The sequence below is a fragment of the Pan troglodytes genome, chromosome 12 (genome assembly GCF_028858775.2).
Source record: "Pan troglodytes isolate AG18354 chromosome 12, NHGRI_mPanTro3-v2.0_pri, whole genome shotgun sequence".
Classification (NCBI taxonomy): domain Eukaryota; kingdom Metazoa; phylum Chordata; class Mammalia; order Primates; family Hominidae; genus Pan; species Pan troglodytes.
This window is the reverse complement of record NC_072410.2, coordinates 106,771,661-106,781,448: the sequence shown is the minus strand read 5'-3', so window position 1 is coordinate 106,781,448 and position 9,788 is coordinate 106,771,661. Positions and strand designations below refer to the sequence as shown.

Sequence of the window (9,788 nt, the reverse complement as noted above, 5' to 3'; positions counted from 1 at the left end):
TTCTGTGCTCACTAATGTGGAAAACAGAAGCCTCACGCTACATCAGCATCGCGGCTGGTTTACATAAGCAGTCGGAGGCTGCACAGAGCCAGAGCTGGAGCTGGGGCCGGGGCAGCTCCACATCTTGCATTTGCATGTTGCTAAGTGTGCATGTGTACATGATCTCCTTTGACTTCACAATACCCTGTAACTCTGGGATTCCTTGTTATCCCCATTTTACAGACAATGAAACCCTGTAGGTTCCAGGGAGGGGCAAGGACTTACCCAAAGTCTGATTCTAACTTCAGTGCTCTCTTGAATTGACTAGATGTGGAAGCGTCTCAGAGCTTGGTGTAACGTGAGCTGGTGGGCAGAGTCCTCTTCCCCACCAGTGTCTCCCTGAGTCCTGATGCCAGGAGGGCAGGGCCCCCTAAGGTAGGGCACCTTGAATTCATCCTGGGCTGATTCTGGGGTCTGAGGACCAAATGGCTGGGAATGAAACAGGGACAATGAGTTGGATGTTTTCATCCAGTGCTTGGAAGCCGTCTTGGAGTTACCACTAACAGTGCTGAAGAGTGGAGAGCCTCTGGGTTCTGGAGAAACACCTGGGCCCATGCTGTCCCTTCTTCCTGAAAGCTCCTCTTCTCCTGTCCCTGCATGAGGCTTCGCCCCTTCACGCTTGAGCTAGCATATCCTGTTATCTGCAAAGTGTCTTGAATCTCTCATCTGGGCTGGGTGCCTCCACTCTGTCTGCTCACTGCTCTTGGGACACCCCTCCCACAGCGCTTATGCCACTCTCAGGTCACGGCTTCACTTGTGCTTTTCATTGCACGAAGACAGAGATCTCCCATGGGCCCTCAGATGTGTCCCTAGCACCTAGTATTGTGCCTGGCACACAGAAGGCTCAACGAATATTTGATGAATGAGCAAAGGAAGAAATGAACAAATGAAAGATTTCCAATGGTAGAAAAACAGACATTAGGGCTCAGGAAAGCTTGCTCCATGGCTGGGGCAGCTGGGCTGGTGGTTCTAATTATGGGTAAATCTGAGCACTGGATCCCCTGAGCTCAACTGAGGTGTGCAGTGGCTCCTGGCATCTGCCTGCCAGTAGAAGCTTGTCAGGGTTCTAAGGCAAACAGTTATTTTGTTGAATTATGCAAAGAGTCAGATTGTTGGAATTCCATGTAGATCTCAGCCAAAGCCTGGTGATGCTTTGAGAAGATGGAAATACAAATGGAATTCAGAAACAACTATTTTTTTAAAGTAATATGTGTTTGCTATAGAAATTTTAGAAATGTGGGTATACACAAAGGATCAAATAAATAGGCTGGGCACAGTGGCTCACACCTGTAATCCCAGCACTTTGGGAGGCTGAGGCAGGCAGATTACTTGAGGCCAAGGAGGTTGAGACCAGCCTGGCTAACATGGTGAAATCCCATCTCTACTAAAAATACAAAAAATTAGCAGGGCATGGTGGCTCCCACCTGTAATCCCAGCTAATCAGGAGGCTGAGGCAGGAGAATCTCTTGAACCTGGGAGGCGGAGGTTGCAGTGAGCTGAGATCACACCACTGCATTCCAGCCTGGGCAACAGACAAAGACTCCATCTCAAAAAAAAAAAAAAAAAAAAAAAAAAAAAAGAATCAGTTAAATAAATAAAATGATTATCTCACCACCTGCTGGTATTGTGCATTAGTAGCTGGGGCCACCTGTGCACTTTTCTTTGATTCCATGTGGCCCCTCCACATGGTCTCTCCAGCACCATGGCTTTAGGATAGCCAGACTCCTTCAGTGGCAGCTCAGGGCTCCAAATATCCAGGTCTCAGTAAACAGACCCAGGTGGAAACGGAAGTCACTCACTCATTTTTGCCAGATTTCATTGCTGGAGGCAGTTAGATAGTTCCACCCAGGTTCAAGGAGAGGGAGCATGAATCCCATGTCTCAATGGAGGCCTACTATCCACCCCAGTATAAGGAGAGTTTACCGGATGGGATATGAAATACATTGATGTGCTCATCTCTGGAAAAGATTACTTGTCACAATTAAATCTCAGTATTTACTATTAAATTGTTAATTGAAGCCAATGTTATTTCAATCAGGATTCCTTTATTTATTTATTTATTTATTTTTTGAGACCGTGTCTTGTTCTATTGCCCAGGCTAGAGTGCAGTGATGCGATCTCGGCTCACTGCAACCTCTGCTTCCCAGGTTCAAGTGATTCTCCTGCCTTAGCCCCTTGAGTAGCTGGGATTACAGGTACACACCACTGTGCCTGGCTCATTTTTGTATTTTTAGTAGAAACGGGGTTTCATCATGTTGGCCATGCTGGTCTTGAACTCTTGACCTCATGATCTGCCTGCCTCGGCCTCCCAAAGTGCTGGGATTACAGGTGTGAGCCACCATGACTGGCTGGAGTCCTTTATTGTTGCACTAAAGTCAAAAAAGAATTCTTGGCCAGACGATGTATAAGCATCTTACATTGTATGGTGTTTCTCAGGTTCCAAAAATCTTAGCAGAACTCACTTCATTCAGGGCTTACAGTTTCCTGGTGGGGATCATCAACCCCATCTTACAGTGATGGAAACAAGTCTAGAAGGGAATTAACAAAGATTTCTTCAGTGTCAGCAACTGATGGAGCTGGAAGTAGATCTAAATAGCCTGTTTCAAACCCAGAATTCTCTCCTGTACTCCAGATAACGCCACTTGTTGTGGGCAAAATCCACCTGTGAGCCACAGTCTAGTCTTACGAAATTGTAAAACGGACGCAGGGGGTGAAATTTCCTTTTTAATGTTTTAACTTTAGATTGGCCTTCTGCCTCTGACTCTAGAATGGTTTGTACTGAGTAAATATTAACCCAGGGCTCCATGGCCAGTGTTTTATGAGCTGGTGGAATGCCCTGCAGCAGGGGCTGGGGAGAGGGGAATTGGCTGGCCCCACATTTGAAGATGGCACCCGATGCTTGGGTCAGCAAATGTCTGAAAGGCTTTGCAGCTTGCTGGGTAGCCCAGGTGGGAATTTACCTCTTGGTGAAAGCATCAGGAATCTCCCAATCCCTCAGGTAACCCCGATCCCTCAGAATAGATCAGATGATGGCCGGGACTTGTATTGGTTCATTTTCACACTGCTGATAGAGACATACCCAAGACTGGGTAATTTATAAAGAAAAAGATGTTTAATGAACTCACAGTTCCACGTGGCTGGGGAGGCCTCACAATCATGATGGAAGGCGATAGGCACGTCTTACATGGCAGCAGCAAGAGAGAATGAGAGAACCAAGTGAAAGGGATTTCCCCTTAGAAAACCATCAGATCTTGTGAGACTTATTCAGTACCATGAGAACAGCAGGGAGGAGCTTGCCCCCATGATTCAATTATCTCCCAACCCAGTCCCTCCCAATTATGAGAGCTACAATTCAAGATGAGATTTGGGTGGGGAAATAGCAAAACCATATCAGGATTCTTTAAAGACCTCTGTAGGCCTTCAGCATTCTTTTATTCTTTTTTTTTTTTTTTTTGAGATGGAGTTTTGCTCTTGTTGCCCGGGCAACAAGCATGCACACATGTGCAATAGCATGATCTTGGCACACTGCAACTTCCACCTCCAGGGTTCAAGTGATTCACCTGCCTCAGCCTTCCAAGTAGCTGGGATTACCTGCATGTGCTACCACACCGGATAATTCTGTATTTTTATTAGAGAGAGACGGGGTTTCTCCATGTTGGTCAAGCTGGTCTCAAACTCCCAACCTCAGGTGATCCACCTGCCTTGGCCTCCCAAAGTGCTGGGATTACAGGCTTGAGCCACTGTGCCTGGCCTAGCATTCTTATTTTTGGAGACCCTGACCAACATCACATCAAATATGTTATGATATACTTACATCGCACATCATGTTATTTATTTATTTTTGCTTTAGAAAAAGCTTAAGCCTGGTGTGTTGGCACATACTGTTAGTCCCAGCTACTCAAGAGGCTAAAGTGGGAGGATCGCTTGAGCCCAGAAGTTGGAGGCGGCAGTGAGCTATGATTGTGCCACTGTGCTGCCTCCTGGGTGACAAGAGAGAGACATCATCTCTATTTTTTTTTTTAAGTTTAAAAGAAATTTTGTAACTTTGCCTTTGAAATTATTTGGCTATAGATACTTTACTTTCACAGAAAGTTTAAAAAATTTTCTCAGCCTATTTGGGTACTCATGCAAAGTAATGAAATATAATCAACAAACTGTTTTTGAATGTAATGAAATTTTCATGAATTATAAATTCATCAATTCAGGAAGTGGCATATGAAAGAACTTTACATTTCTCAGACATTTGACTTACCATCCATCTGCTTTGACCTTGCAGTTTTCATTTTGTATTGTAGGGCCAATCTTTTTTTTTTTTTTTTGGTAGAGTCTTTCTTTGTCACCCAGGCTGGAGTGCAGTGGTGCCATCTCGGCTCACTACAACCTCCACCTCCCAGGTTCAAATAATTATCCTGCTTCAGCCTCCTGAGTAGCTGGGACTACAGGCACCAACCACCACGTCCAGCTAATTTTTATATTTTTAGTAGAGACGGGGTTTCACCATGTTGGCCAGGCTGGTCTCAAACTCCTGACCTCAAGTGATCCGCCTGCCTAGGCCTCCCAAAGTGCTAGGATTACAAGTGTGAGCCACCGCGCCCAGCCCAGGGCCAATTATTTTTTGTTTTCAGATCTCAAATAATTTTGCAGGACTCTAAAGAGCTGATAGCCCGGTCCTGTAGCTCTAGGGCCTCACAGATAAGATGACTCTGATTGTAATGATGCTGGTATTTCCTTGATATGAAGAGCCCCAAAGTCTCTATAGTTGTGTCTCCAAAGTGGCAAAGTGGAAGCCACATAAAGAAATCACTCCCCATTACCAGTTATCTTTTCAAGTGTGTCGCGTACACTGCTCTGCTGCTGCTCCGTACATGGAACACATTGGGCAGGGATGATTACCAAATAATTCTGGAGGCTCATGGCTTTGAAACACCAATGAGACAGAGAACTTGATGGTGGAAAAACTCTTCCCGAGAAGAAAACAGGCCATAGATGGGACTTGCCTAAGTCTTCCTTAGGGAGTGGGAAAGAGAAGGGAGCTCACATTGCCAAAAACCCGACCCAACCCATGGTGTACTGGGGATTTTAGGAATTTCATTTGTCCCTCTGATATCTTTTCAAAGTGAAGATTCACCCCATTCTACAGAATAGACCACTGAGGCTCAGAAAGGCCAATACTTGACCCCAGTGATACAGGGACAAGATCTCGGATCTGCCTAATTCTAAGGCTCTGCTTTCTCTTCCTGCCACTGTGGATGGACAGAAGTGTGTGACATTTTTAGAGGAAATTAGCACTATGCTGTGTAGTTTGTGCTTGGAATACCAGCAGGATTAAGAAAATTGCAGGACTGATACCTTTTAGAATTTTCCATTTGCAAAAGCCACAATCCTGTAACAAACACCCCTACAACAAAAACTCAAGATGAAAGAGCCAGAGAGAAGCAAATTAAAGGATTGGAAAGATGCAAATCAAGTCTTTGTCTAGAGTAGTGGAGCCAAGAACCTGGTGGCTTTACTCAACAGGTATTCACTGAGCACCTACTCTGTGTAGGAGACCCTGAGAGATGATAACCTCTCAGTCTTTTTTCTTTTTTCCTTTAAATAGGGATGGGTTCTCGCTATGTTAACCAGGCTGGACTTGAACTCCTGGACTCAAGTGATTCTTGCCAGAACTCCTGGCCTCCCAAAGTGCTGGGATTACAGGTATGAGCCACCATACTTGGCCAACCTCTCAGTCTTAAGTCCTCTGTTACATGTAGACACCAAGGTGCAGTGGAGAGAGAGGCTGCAGGAGAGTTGGCCTATGACACAGAAGATTGGAATTCACAAACTTTCCACTCCCTGGCAGTGTGGCCTTAGACAAATGAGTGCATCTCTGAGCCTTAGTTAACTATTTGGTAAGATACAGGTGACCATTCTTGCTCAGTCTACCTCATGGGCCTGTGATATTCTCAAAGGTCCCTGGTAAACAGGTGTGTGGAGAGTCTTCATTATGACTCCCCCTAGAGTAGGCCCTTTTAGAGGGCAGGAGTGTCTGTGTCTCTGTCTTCAGCACAGGCCTGGCAGACAGCACATGGGCCCTTGTGAGTGTGGGAGTCAATCTCTTAAATCTTAGCTGAAATACAACATTCATCAGGATCTTCCTGCTCTGTTCACACCTTACACATGAATCCAACCTCATGGTGCACTGACCAGGGCTCTCTTCTTTGAACCTGCAGAAGATGCTTCATTAAAGGTCAACTTTGTTTGCAAAATAACTTTATGGCTCTTTCTGTAAAAGCTGAAGGACTCCAGTGGTCATCTCACTGAAAAGGAAATTTGTTCCCTAGCAGCTGAGTCTTCACAAATAATATTCTCTTTCAATTCACACCACAGATTAGGCAAGGATCCTTTGTAACTCCCAGGACCACAGGTCTGAAAGGGCCCTTGGAGGTCACATATTCTTATTCCTTTATTTTACAGATGAGTTTGCTGCAGAGTGCAGAGGAACTTGCTGCAGGTCATAGATCAGGGCTGGTCTTAGAGTTATGTGTCCTTCCTTCAACTTGATGAAAACAACTCTCCCGGCACTTCTCTGGAGCAAAGCTGGCGGTCCTCCTTGGATACGGTGAGCCACCAAGCTGGGCTCTAAAGCAGGTGGACAAGTTCAGGGCCCCCTGTTACGATGGGTTCACAGTCATTCTGAGGCTTTTGCAAGTGTTTTTCTGGTGCAGGGCTCTGCACTGGCCCTCCAAAGAGAGACACAAAATGGCTATTTTCGCAGATACACTCATGGTGGGAGTGGCCGTCAGCCAAAATGCCCCGATGTGCTTCTCAGAGTGTGTGGATAGACCTCCCTTCCTCTCCAGCCATGAACTCGCAGGGCCATGGGAGAAGATGGGTGTCCTGCAGGTCAGGGCTGAGAACAGTGGCTGACTGATGGCGACAAGGGCAGTCCTGAGTGGCCTGCACAGCACCTCAATCTGGAACCCAGAGGAGTTGTTGGCTGCAACAGCAGATTAGTCAAACTCCCAGATGGCATCTCTGAGCAGGGAGTTCGAGGTAAAAAGGCCTGGACTTCCTTCCTTCTTCACTAAAACAGGACTGGAGAATGAGGTCCTTGCACTGTAATTATACTCTGGCAGGAAACAAATAACTAAGGCATTTCTCTAAGTGAGGAAGGAAGGAAAACATCCAAGGCTCTGGGGATCCTTCAGCTTCTACTCTTGTGGCATTGGAATAATAAGAACAGCCATCTACTCTTCAATCTTTGCCAAGCCCCATGAAGTAGGTATTTTCCACCTTAGTCTACAGACGCAGGAATGGTGGGTTGCCCACAGCTGCAATGCTGGTCAGTGGTGTCACAGAGCTGGGACTGAATTGTACTTGTGCCCAACTCAGAAGCCCCGCAGGTCTCTCTGCCTCACCTGCTGTTATGTGGAGGGGGCACTTTCTCTTATGAGCTCAGCGTAGTCACAGGTGCACAGCGATGCCCAACCAGGAGGCAGAAGTCCACCCTTCACTTTCCCTGACAATTTGAGTGCCTGGGTGCACTCAAGGAAAGGGCTCCCGTTCCTTTATACAAAAGTGCTGTCTGTTCGCAAGCCATGCCTCCTGGGGCTGCACCCACCCCACAGGGAGCCTTTTTTCTAGTTCACACGGAGGGACCAAGTAGACTAGTGGTGGCCTTATATTAGCTGTTGTCAATTGAACTTCTTTGGGCCTGAGTTTTTTTCTCATGAGAAGTGAGGCTCTTAGGATGCCTTCTTACTTACAAAGTAAGTGTTGGGGCTTACTTACAAAGTAAGTGTTGGGGCTTACTTACAAACACCTGCAGGTTGGCAGATGTTTGTAGGCCGGCGTGTGTGTGTACGAAGGAGAAGCATCCCTTCTTAGACTCCTGTCTTCCTGGGCTCACGGTACTTCTACTGGTCATCCCAGTTCCTGGGTTGGGGTTCACCCAACACAGGCTGCCTCAGCCTGAACTTTGCGGTGATGGATTGGTGACCAGGCCCTCACCACAGGGCTTCCAGGGACCACCAGTCTCTGGTGTAGGCATGTACTAGGAGGAAGGGATTGAGCAACCAGCTGCCCTGTGCTCTGTAAGGACCCATGGTGCACCCCCACTGCAGCCACTCAGGGGATGGGCCCTAACCCGTCTCTTTCTCACTGTCTGGCTTTTGTAAATATCCCCGGCCTCTTCTTTGCCCAGCAGATTCCTGTTCTGCTTCCTCTGTCCCATGCTGAGCACACAGCATGGAGCGCAGCCCTGGGCGCACAGTAGGCGCTCTGCCCTGCTCCCTGAACTAGTGGTCAGGTGAACGAGCCCTGACTTTGCTCTGCCATTGCTGGGCTGTGTCCCTCGGATTGCTGCCCCCGTTCCCACAGGCCTGGGCCCGTTAAGCTTCCATCTCTCACCTCGTTATCGCCTGGGCTTGGGGGTTCTTGGCTGGGAGGTCCGAGGTGTCCCAGCTTCCCCCTAGGCAGAGCCCCTGCAGGTCTTATTTAGGGAAACCCCCACACGCAGAGGGGCATTGTCTCAGTGGGTTGAAAAGGCTACTTTCCTCCAGCTCATTGATCAGATCCCAGAGAACAGTGGGGAGCCTGAGCCCAGGGGCCGAGGCATCTTGAGGGGCTGGGGCTTTCTGAGAGCCTTTATCTCAGCACAGGAGATAAGACCCCAGAGGCTGCAGGAGCCATAAAGCAAGGAGGGGCTGGCAGTTGAGGATCCCGGGGAGCCGGGCTTTGAACTCTGCCCTCATGGGGGTGGGAAGCCTTTATGGCTGGGCTGCTCTGGGGCCGAGGTGGGAGCAGAGCCATTACGGGAGAAAAGAGTCCCCAGAGCCGGCCCCCTGGCACCCAGACTGCACGGTGAGACAACGGAGCCCGGAGTGGTGGGACCAGCGGCGGAAACAGCGCTCCATCCGGGCTTTATTGACTTGTAAACGGTACCATTAAAGAGGAAGGCCTCACCTTGGCTGGAAGCAGCTGTGTGCGCTGCCGTAAATCTAGGGCGAGCTCTGAGGCTGCAGCCGGGCCTGGCAAATGCCAAGCATGCCCTGGGCAGAAGGGGGTGCAGGCCAGGGATCCCCACCACACCCAGCTCCTAGCTCCACTGAGGGGCTGAGTATGGGAATTTATAAGAAGGATGTTTACCAGGGGAAATATCAGTGGCTAATTAGACTTTGCAAATAAAAAAACTTTTCAAACTTTGTTTTCCACTTTTTTTTTTTTTTTTTTTAAAGAGAAGGGATCTCGCTTTATTGCTCAGGCTTGTCTCGAACTCCTAAACTCAAGCAATCCTCCTGTTTTGGCCTCTTGAATGCTAGGATTACAGACGTGAGGCACAGCACCCAGCCATCCAAAAAAAAATTGTTAAAAAAGAGAAAAATGTCTAGACATCTTTGAGTCTCCATTTGCAAATTTAGCCCAGAAAGAAGGACATTGAGAAGCCGAGGCTTAGAGTGGCCTGCAGAGGAGTGAGCGAAAGTCCATCACGGTTTCTGGTTCACGGTGTATCCACGGACTAGCTCCGGAGAAGCCCAGGTCTCAAGTTTTTCTTTCTTTTTTTTTTTTTTTAACATAAAGAATAAACATAATACCAGCTCTCAAAGGTTGGCTATGATGATGGAATGGGATGAACGTAGAACACCTCACCAGTGGGAGGGGCTCAACAAGTGAATTTTCTCTCTTCTCCGATTGACAATAAAACAAAACAGAAATTGGAGATATTGGCCCTCTTTGTTTTGTTCCCCTGGAATTAGCTAACCTTGCAC

General features: G+C 47.6%; 1 long non-coding RNA gene across 1 annotated transcript; it reads left to right on the top strand.

The window, feature by feature from the left end:
- Positions 1-244: 244 nt before the first annotated feature.
- LOC134807774 (uncharacterized) lies at positions 245-9,375 on the top strand. The gene is made up of 3 exons (XR_010149030.1): positions 245-414; positions 5,639-5,736; positions 6,496-9,375. It is a non-coding gene; the product is annotated as an uncharacterized LOC134807774 (long non-coding RNA).
- Positions 9,376-9,788: the final 413 nt, after the last annotated feature.